Below are 8,691 nucleotides of genomic sequence, written 5' to 3'. Positions count from 1 at the left end.
CATACCATCATATGAAATGAGTGTGTAAAGGCTCAGCTAACAGCAAGGCAACTTAATTCTGAAATGAAATCCATTACAATTCAGAACTTACAGTACATCCATTTCATGATACACAAAAGAAAATCATCATCTTCTGTAAACAAAATACAGTATCGTTTTGTTTAGAAATGTCCCAAGGAAGATTTAGTTCACATATTTGGAGCAGAGCTGTGCAACTGCATTAGGAAGGCATGTCAGACTGCTATTTTGTCATCACTGTTGCCTTCCTGTTTCTTTCCACTGTCCGGTAATAGACATGGTTGGCTTCTGGGTAAGTGACTTTGCAGAGTAGCAGCTTGTAGATGGCAGAGTTTTCTGTAGTTAGTAGCAGGAAGAGAAATGCGGAGAAGCAGAAAGGCCAGGTGCAGGCTAATAATCCAAACTGAAAGAAAAAGGATCTTGATCATGCCACTCACAATTTTCTTAATTCTTCAACCCTAGATAGATGCAAAGCAAAGACCCATGGACCTTCAAAACAAGCCCGTTGTTAAATAAATAAATAAAGAGAGAGGGAGAGAGAGAGAGAGAGAGAGAGTGCATAGACTGTAGCATACAGGCTGTATGATGGGCTACAGAGCCTTAGGCTGCTGGTGACCAAAACAGCTGCTCAGTGTCAAATGAGAAATGAGTTGGCCGTCTCATCCAGTTCCTAGTAGACTCATGTCCCTGTGTTGTATGAAACTGGATTTATGGCTTATTACAACAATCTGTAACTCACTAACCCCCCTTTTCAGGAGTGCTAACAGGCCACTTCACCTTGAATGGACCCTTAGAATATGTGATAACTACTTATGCTAAACTATCTATTTGAACCTGTATTTAGCGGTGACATGCTGAGCCCTGGTCTACACCACAAAATTACTTCGGTATGCCTATGTTGCTCCAGGGTGTGAATAATCCACACCCTTGAATGACATTGTTATACTAACCTAAGTGTTAGTGTAGACAGTGCTATGTCAGCGGGAGAATATCTTCTCTTGACATAGCTATCACCTTGCGTGGAGGAGGATTAACTAAGCCAGTGGGAGAAGCTCTCTCCCATCGGCTTAGAGGGCCTTCACTAAAGTGTTGCAGCTGTCCCAATGCAGTGTTTAAGTGTAGACCTGCCCTGAGTACCTTTCCCAGACCTGAAGAAGAGCTCTGTGTAGCTCAAAAGCTTGTCTCTCACGACCAGAAGTTGTTCCAATAAAAGTTGTTCCTCACCAACCTGCCTCTCTAGTGTCCATATCTCATTCTTGCTGGCAGCCTCAGAACAGTCCTGGGAACTGAAAATTAGAAAATAACAATAAAAAAATACCTGCCACAGAGAGGGAATTAACAAGTGCTGCTCCCAGATAGGCACAAAAGAAGGCTGTGAAAAGGACAAAGGAAACTTCAGGTTAAAATGTGTTTGCTCGCAGCATTAGACAGCAAGCAAAAATTACACCACAATCCCAGATCCCCTGACTGTACCTCCTCATAGATAGAGAGACATGCATCCTTGTTTTTTCTATGGATCAATGCCGGGCACAAATGTTTGGCATTCGTAGATTTTAAGGGTTTGTCTATACGTACAATGCTGCAGGAGCCCAGCTATACCGACACAGCGGCGCCACAGCAGCGCGTCCGGTGAGGACGCCCTATGCCGATGGGAGAGAGCTCTCCCGTTGGCTTAAAAATAACCACCTCCGGGAAGTGGCAGAAGCTATATCGGCCGGAGAAACTCTCCTGGCTACATAGTGCTGTGCACACGAGTGCTTATGTCGGTGTCACTTATGCGGCCCAGGGGGTCGAATATTCACACCCCTGAGTGACACAAATTTTGCCAACATAGGCTGTACTGTAGACATAGCCGAAAGCCAGAAGGGACCATTATGTTCATCTAGTCTGACTTCCTGTATAACAGGCCATAGAGTGTCACCCAGTGATTCCTGCATCGCGCATAACTTCTGTTCATCATTGACGGAGGGCACATTCTGTGCATACCTTGCATCCTGCCATGTTGTGTGTGAGCATGAAAACGAGTTTACAGAATGAAAAACTGGTTAAAAACTGCTCTGTGTCTGAATTTCTCCCAAATGGGATGGGGAGGTAGGCCCATAAATCTGCTCCTTCTCTCTACACCCCCCTATAGCTAGGGCTGATTGAAAATTTCCCATTGAAAGTGTTTTCCAAAAGAAATTTGGGTTTTTGACTCAATTAATTTTTTTGTGAAGGGCACCTGCTCTGTATGGGAAATTTTGACACTTCATCAAAAAATGGAATGCCTAAAATCAGAAAAGTTTACAGTTTTCACTGAAAGTGGAAATATTTTCATTCAAAATGGCGCTGCTGTGCCTAATGAAAGCCGTAGTGCGGGTGCCTTTTGCTCCCATTCTCCTCTCTGAGCTCTCGCAGTGACTATGTCTTCCATGAAGTGTCATGACCCCTATGATGCACCTTCTCCCCTCACCAACATGGGAGAAAGTGATGCCTCATAGGACATGTAGTCCAGGCCTATAGAAGAGAATGGGAGCACGAGGCATCTAAACTACAACTCCCATGGGGCATAGTGGTGCCATTTTGAATTAAAATATTTCAGTTTTCAGCCAGAATATATATATATATATTTATATTTATATTTAGCTGAAAGGTCATCATTTTCTGAGGAAAACCCCTTATTTTCTGACCAGCACTACCCATGGAGCATGCTGGGCATGCCGTGGGAGCGGGCAGCTGTGCACTTGCACCTGTGCTGTGGGAGGCTTGGGATGAGATTGAACTTCCCTGAGGCACGGTCTCTCCCTGAGGTCCCTTTTCAGCGTGTGGATCTGCCCTCCCCCTGAAAAACATGGGCTGGTGCCCAAATGGAATATTTTAGCCCGAGCTAATCAATCATTCTCTGGGGTTGCACATCTAGCATCTTTCACAAGGCCTGGGTGCATTTAAAACGAAGGATGGTAGCAGGCAAACCGCCGGCAACGGCTAGCAAGTGGGTCTGCCATGTGGGAGCGTAGAATGCGCCTCCTATTGCAACGCAGGCGAGGACACTGTTGTAGCCCCAAAAGCCAGAGTAGATCCCAGCAAAGGACGCTGCAGCAGTCAAGCCTATAAAGCAAGGGAGACACATCAAGGGAAACTCGCGTTAAAAAAAATCACTCATTATTAACATCACTGGTTTCTTTCTCTTTGTTTCTAGTGCTGACATTCAAATAATTCAAACTTCCAATGCCCTGCCACCCTTTCTGCAGCTTGTTTACTCCTCGCACTACGTGTTGCAAAGGGTAATTAAAATAGACTGATGATCAGTTTCACTTTCTGCTTCTTAAATATGAGCATAGGAGCTAAGGACAATCATGAATTCCATCTCCAACATCACCAGCTTAAAATCCGAAGGTGTAGTTCTTTGACCAGCCTTCTCTAACATCAACGCAGATCAGTGTGGACATTTACAAAACAAAACTGCACTTCACACACAATTCTCCAACCCTCCCTCCCCCCAGGGGAGGGAGGCAGGGAGAGCTGAATCATGCGAGACATCAGCCATGTCACTTAATGCACTACTGGAAGGTGTGCAGATATTACAGTGGTAAGGGTGGTATAAGAACCTACACAGACTACAGTAGAACAGAATGCTGCAACATATGGGTTGCAAACTCTGCAGGAGGATTTTTAAAACCAACTGTTAATTGTTTTATCATCATTGGGTAGGGGAAAGGGAGAGTTGTGGCTGATGTTTGTAATTTTTCCATTCGTTCCAAGGAAGCATTTCTGCTGATCACAGGTTTTCTGAGCACCAAAGACCTGAGCCTCCCCATGCCACTTGCACGTGGCATTAATCGGGAACCCTTTCACAGTGTGCAATAATAACGGCTTTATCGAACCTACAAATTTATGAGCAATGTTACCTAATCTTCCATGCTGGTAGACAGCACTTTTTACATTAGCTATCTACCAAGTATGCCTATATATACGCCTGTCTTTTATACAGAACTCTAGTAACAGGTTGGTGATGTGCCCCAGGGCAAAGTGAGTGTAAAAGGCTGTGAGCAGAGGGAGATATTTGATCTGGGAAGCGCAGGAGTCATCATCTATGCAAATTATAAGGTAAGGGTGAGCCAAGCCCTGAGTCAGATCATGTAGTCAGTGGGCTTCCATGCTGGTATAAGCATGTGCACGAGCAACTGTTTTTGCAACATTGGGGCCCCTGTCTTTTAGACATAACCAACTTACTCGTCCCACATTGTCATAAAAGATCCCTCAGCACTTTCTCTCAGAGGTGGGGTGTGAACCCTGGTCTCCTAGCTAAAACCCTCCTTCAGTTATTCCATTCTGTTCCCTCCCCTAAAATCCACCCGTGGCTGCATTAGGGCACAGGCTCCCCATTCACTTCCTGTTGTTATCTACCTGCCCAATCACAGGGGCGGCTGCCTCTTATTCCAGGCATATGAACTCTGAACATTGCTGCTGTGCAGCTATCTGCTGCCCCACCCCAGAGGTGGCTGCATTTCAGTGATCACAGCTCATCTGTACCTGGAAAACACAGGCTGTTTACTGAACTGAGTCTCCGTTTCCCAAGTCCTTGCTCCCCACCCAAGTGTCCCAGTCAGAAGCTCCCCTTCCCTGTGTATGCAGAGCCAAAGGAGGTCAGTGATCTCAGGATAAATAAACTCAGTGGTTGCTCCTGGCTGTGATGCTCTGCAGCCGGGTCCTATTTTAGCAACATGGACGATGTGACTTTTAAGGAGGACTATGCAGGAGGGGTAGTGCTAAGAGTGCTCCCAACCACCTTCACTTTACACATTCATTTGCCAGTGTAACCCACTAACTGTGTGTTATGTGTCCCTGCCTACATCTGATCCACAGAAGAGCTAAGTCTGTTACTGTGCTGTTCATTGTTAATGTTACAGCTGCAATTCAGGATGGCTATTGCGGATTTTTTGTTGCAGAATTGCCACTTTTAGGTCCGTAACTGAGTGACCAAAGAGGTTGAAGTGTTCTCCGACTGGTTTTTGAATGTTATAATTCTTGACGTCTGATTTGTGTCCATTTATTCGTTTATGTAGAGAGTGTCCAGTTTGGCCAATGTACATGGCAGAGGGGCATTGCCATATAACATTATAACATTCAAAAACCAGTCGGAGAACATTTCAATCTCTTTGGTCACTTGATTACAGACCTAAAAGTGGCAATTCTTCAACAAAAAAAACTTCAGAAACAGACTCCAAAGAGAGACTGCTGAATTGGAATTAATTTGCAAACTGTATACAATTAACTTAGGCTTGAATAAAGACTGGGAGTGGATGTGTCATTACACAAAGTAAAACTATTTCCCCATGTTTATTTTCCCTCCCACAGTTCTTGTAAAATGCTGGAAATGGCCCACCTTGATTATCACTTCAAAAGTTCCCTCCCCTCCCCCCCCCCCCACGGCTCTCCTGCTGGTAATAGCTCACCTGTACGGTAACACCCATTGTTTCATGTTCTCTGTGTACATAAAATCTCCCCACTGTATTTTCCACTGCATGCATCCGATGAAGTGAGCTGTAGCTCACGAAAGCTCATGCTCAAATAAACTGGTTAGTCTCTAAGGTGCCACAAGTACTCCTTTTCTTTCATCTGTCAAAGACTCGGCTCCACCCTCATGCCCAAGTTACCTGGCCAGTAAATTGGCATGAGCAACCTCTAGGCTGGTAACTATAACAAATTTGCAGAACCTGTGTGTGTGTATGAATGAACGTGTGAATGAATGTGAAACTGAATGAAATGTTATAGCTATAACTGACTGCCTACTATGATTCTTTCTGTATTCACAATAAATGTGACATTTTGTCTTATCCCCTTTAATAAGATCCTGCTGCTTTCTATTTTATTGGTATAACACTGGTTAAATCAGGCTAGTAGTATAAGGGCCCTACCATCAATCAAACCCCGACCCCGCCCCTTGACCCCTTAGCCCCGCCCCCTTGACCCCTCAGCCCCGCCCCTTGACCTCTTAGCCCCACCCACCGGAAGTCCCGCCCCATGGGTTATTACTTCCGGGGTCAAGGCTGCCACATGACCGGAAGCAAGGTGTGTCATGTGACACCCACCCCACCCCTTGACCCCTTTAGCCCCACCCCTTGACCTCGGCCCCCCCCCCCCCACCGGAAGTCCTGCCCCATGGGGTATTACTTCCAGGGTCAAGGCTGCCACGTGACCGGAAGCAAGGTATGTCATGTGAACCCTCTAACAACTCCTCCCACTGCCCTCTACCAATCAGGATGGGTTTCGCCCCGTAGGACTTCCCCCCCAAGAGGAGCTTTGACCAATCAGGGCGAGTTCCGGAGGGGGGTGTCCTCTCCGGAAGTGGGTCTTGTGACCCCTCTAACAACTCCTCCCCCCCCCGCCACCAATCAGGATGGGTTTTGCCCCGTAGGACCTCCCAGAGAGGAGCTTTGACCAATCAGGGCGAGTTCCGGGGTGGGGGTGTCCTCTCTGGAAGTGGGTCTTGTGACCCCTCTAACAACTCCTCCCCCCACCCCGCTACCAATCAGGAGGGGTTTTGTTCCGATAGGACCAAGAGGAGATTTGACCAATTAGGATGAGTTCCGGGGGCGGGGTGACCCGTCCGGAAATGATTCGTGTGACCCCTCTAACAACTCCTCCCACCAACCTCTACCAATCAGGCCGGCCCGAGAGCAGATTTGACCAAAATAGGGCAGGTTCTGGGATGGGGTGAACCACCCAGAAGAGGGGCGTATGACCCCTCTGCCAATCAGAGCGCAGCACCATCACCCCATAAGGCCCAGCGTCGGGCAGAAGAGGCTGTCTTTTACCAAGAGCGCGTGTTTTAGAAATCGTGGAAACATGGACTCCTTCACCACCCCCGTGAGAACTTCGGACTTTGTTTTAGCCCCGAGGGCCTTTGGACTTGTATGGAGAAAGCGCTACATCAGCGAGAGTTCTGAGGAGGGCCCTTTGGCCCAGCCGTTGATGGACACACCGGAAACCGACCCCGAAACCCAGCTGCTTGTGAGGCCCCACGATGAGCGTGATGGCCTCTTGTTGTCCACCCCCCGAGAGGTGGAAGGTGATCACGGCTTGGGGGAGTTACGGGCGGACAAGGTGAATGAAAAAGACGTGGCTCAGGTAAATGAATGTTTAAGAAGTGACGGTCGGGGTGGGGGTGTGTAATGGGGGTGGGGGGGGGGGCTAGGAACCAGGGATTGTGTAAATCAAAAACCAAGCAGTGGTGTGCTTACGCTGTTTCTTTTTTGAAAAAAAAAATCTCTCAACAGCTCGATGATGCCTTTCTGGAGGCCTTTGAGAACTTACACATCGGTAGCCCTGTGGGAGTAAATGTATCATGCGTCAGCTGTTTTTGCTCATGTCTGAGACACAGATCTCAAGAGGAAAAGGACAAAATGGAAGAATGAACCAGCACAGACACCCTCATGTTAGGAGTCATGGCGTCCATTTTTACAGGCGGTTGTAAAAGGTTGTGTTAAACCAGGCGATTAATAAAACTTATTTAAACGTGTTAATATGAATGTTGTCCCCCACCCACACTTGTGTTAGTAAAAGATGGTACCAGTAACAGTCATGTCTCCACAGGCGGCTCTTTTAAAGAAAATATATTACACCCCCGGGGAAGTTGGGAGCTTTGGCGGGGTGAACCCTCTTTTTCAAGTGGCCAAAAAGCATAGTAAAACTTTAAATAGAAGACAAGTAACAGCTTGGCTTTCAGACCAGGATGCTTATACTTTACACAAACCGGCTCGAATACGTTTTAAAAGAAACAAGACCATTGTTTCAGATGTGGATGCGCAATGGCAGGCAGATTTGGTGGATATGCACCAGTTCTCCAAACAGAACAGCAATTTTAAGTACATCTTAACAGTGGTAGACATTCTATCCAAATATGCCTGGGCCTTAGGCCTAAGGGACAAGACGAGTGGTGAGGTATGCAAGGCCTTTAAAGCTATTTTTAGCGAAGGGCGTGTGCCTCAAAAATTACAAACCGATCGGGGGAAAGAATTTTTAAACAAACCCTTAAGCAGATTGTTAAAACGGCATGGCATTCACCATTTTGTTACTAATAATGAAGTCAAAGCAGGGGTTGTGGAGCGGTTTAACAGAACTTTAAAAACTAGGATGTGGAGATATTTTACAGCCCATAACACCTTTCGCTACATCGATGTGTTACCTGACTTTATAAAGAGTTACAACCAGAGCTTTCACAGAACTATACATACCAGACCCGCTGATGTTAACCCTTCAAATTCCCTGAAGGTATGGAAAATGGTTTATGGAGATGATTTTAAAATAAAACCGGTTGTTGCCCCTTTTCGAAAAGGCGACCACGTGAGACTATCTAAAACCAAAGGAGCTTTTGAAAAAGGTTATGAACAGACATTTACCGATGAGATATTCATAGTGGATGAAGCCTTAACCAGGGGTCAGAGACCTGTATACCGATTAAAAGACTACGAGGGTGAGACAGTTACTGGATCTTTTTACCTTGAAGAATTACAAAAAGTAAACCCCAAACGAGACAGGATTTACAGGGTTGAAAAAGTTCTAGCGGAGAAAGGAAAAGGGAGAAAAAAGCAACTACTGGTAAAATGGTTGGGGTGGCCTGATAAGTTTAACAGCTGGGTGAAAGCTTCTCAACTCTGTGACATTTAGACGCAAACAACAAACAAACAAAAG

At 46.1% G+C, this 8,691-nt stretch overlaps 1 protein-coding gene across 1 annotated transcript in view; it reads right to left on the bottom strand.

Moving 5' to 3' along the window:
- Positions 1-2,836: 2,836 nt before the first annotated feature.
- The window catches only part of LOC141987193 (urea transporter 2-like), a 243,472-nt gene continuing 237,617 nt past the window's right edge, over positions 2,837-8,691 (bottom strand). The window contains exon 11 of the mRNA XM_074952308.1: positions 2,837-3,105. The gene's annotated coding sequence lies outside the window, so the exon portion shown is untranslated. The remainder of the gene's footprint in view (positions 3,106-8,691) is intronic.

This window comes from Natator depressus, chromosome 5 (genome assembly GCF_965152275.1).
Source record: "Natator depressus isolate rNatDep1 chromosome 5, rNatDep2.hap1, whole genome shotgun sequence".
Taxonomy (NCBI): Eukaryota; Metazoa; Chordata; order Testudines; family Cheloniidae; genus Natator; species Natator depressus.
The sequence above is the reverse complement of the archived record's forward strand: the minus strand, read 5'-3'. Positions and strand labels throughout refer to the sequence as shown.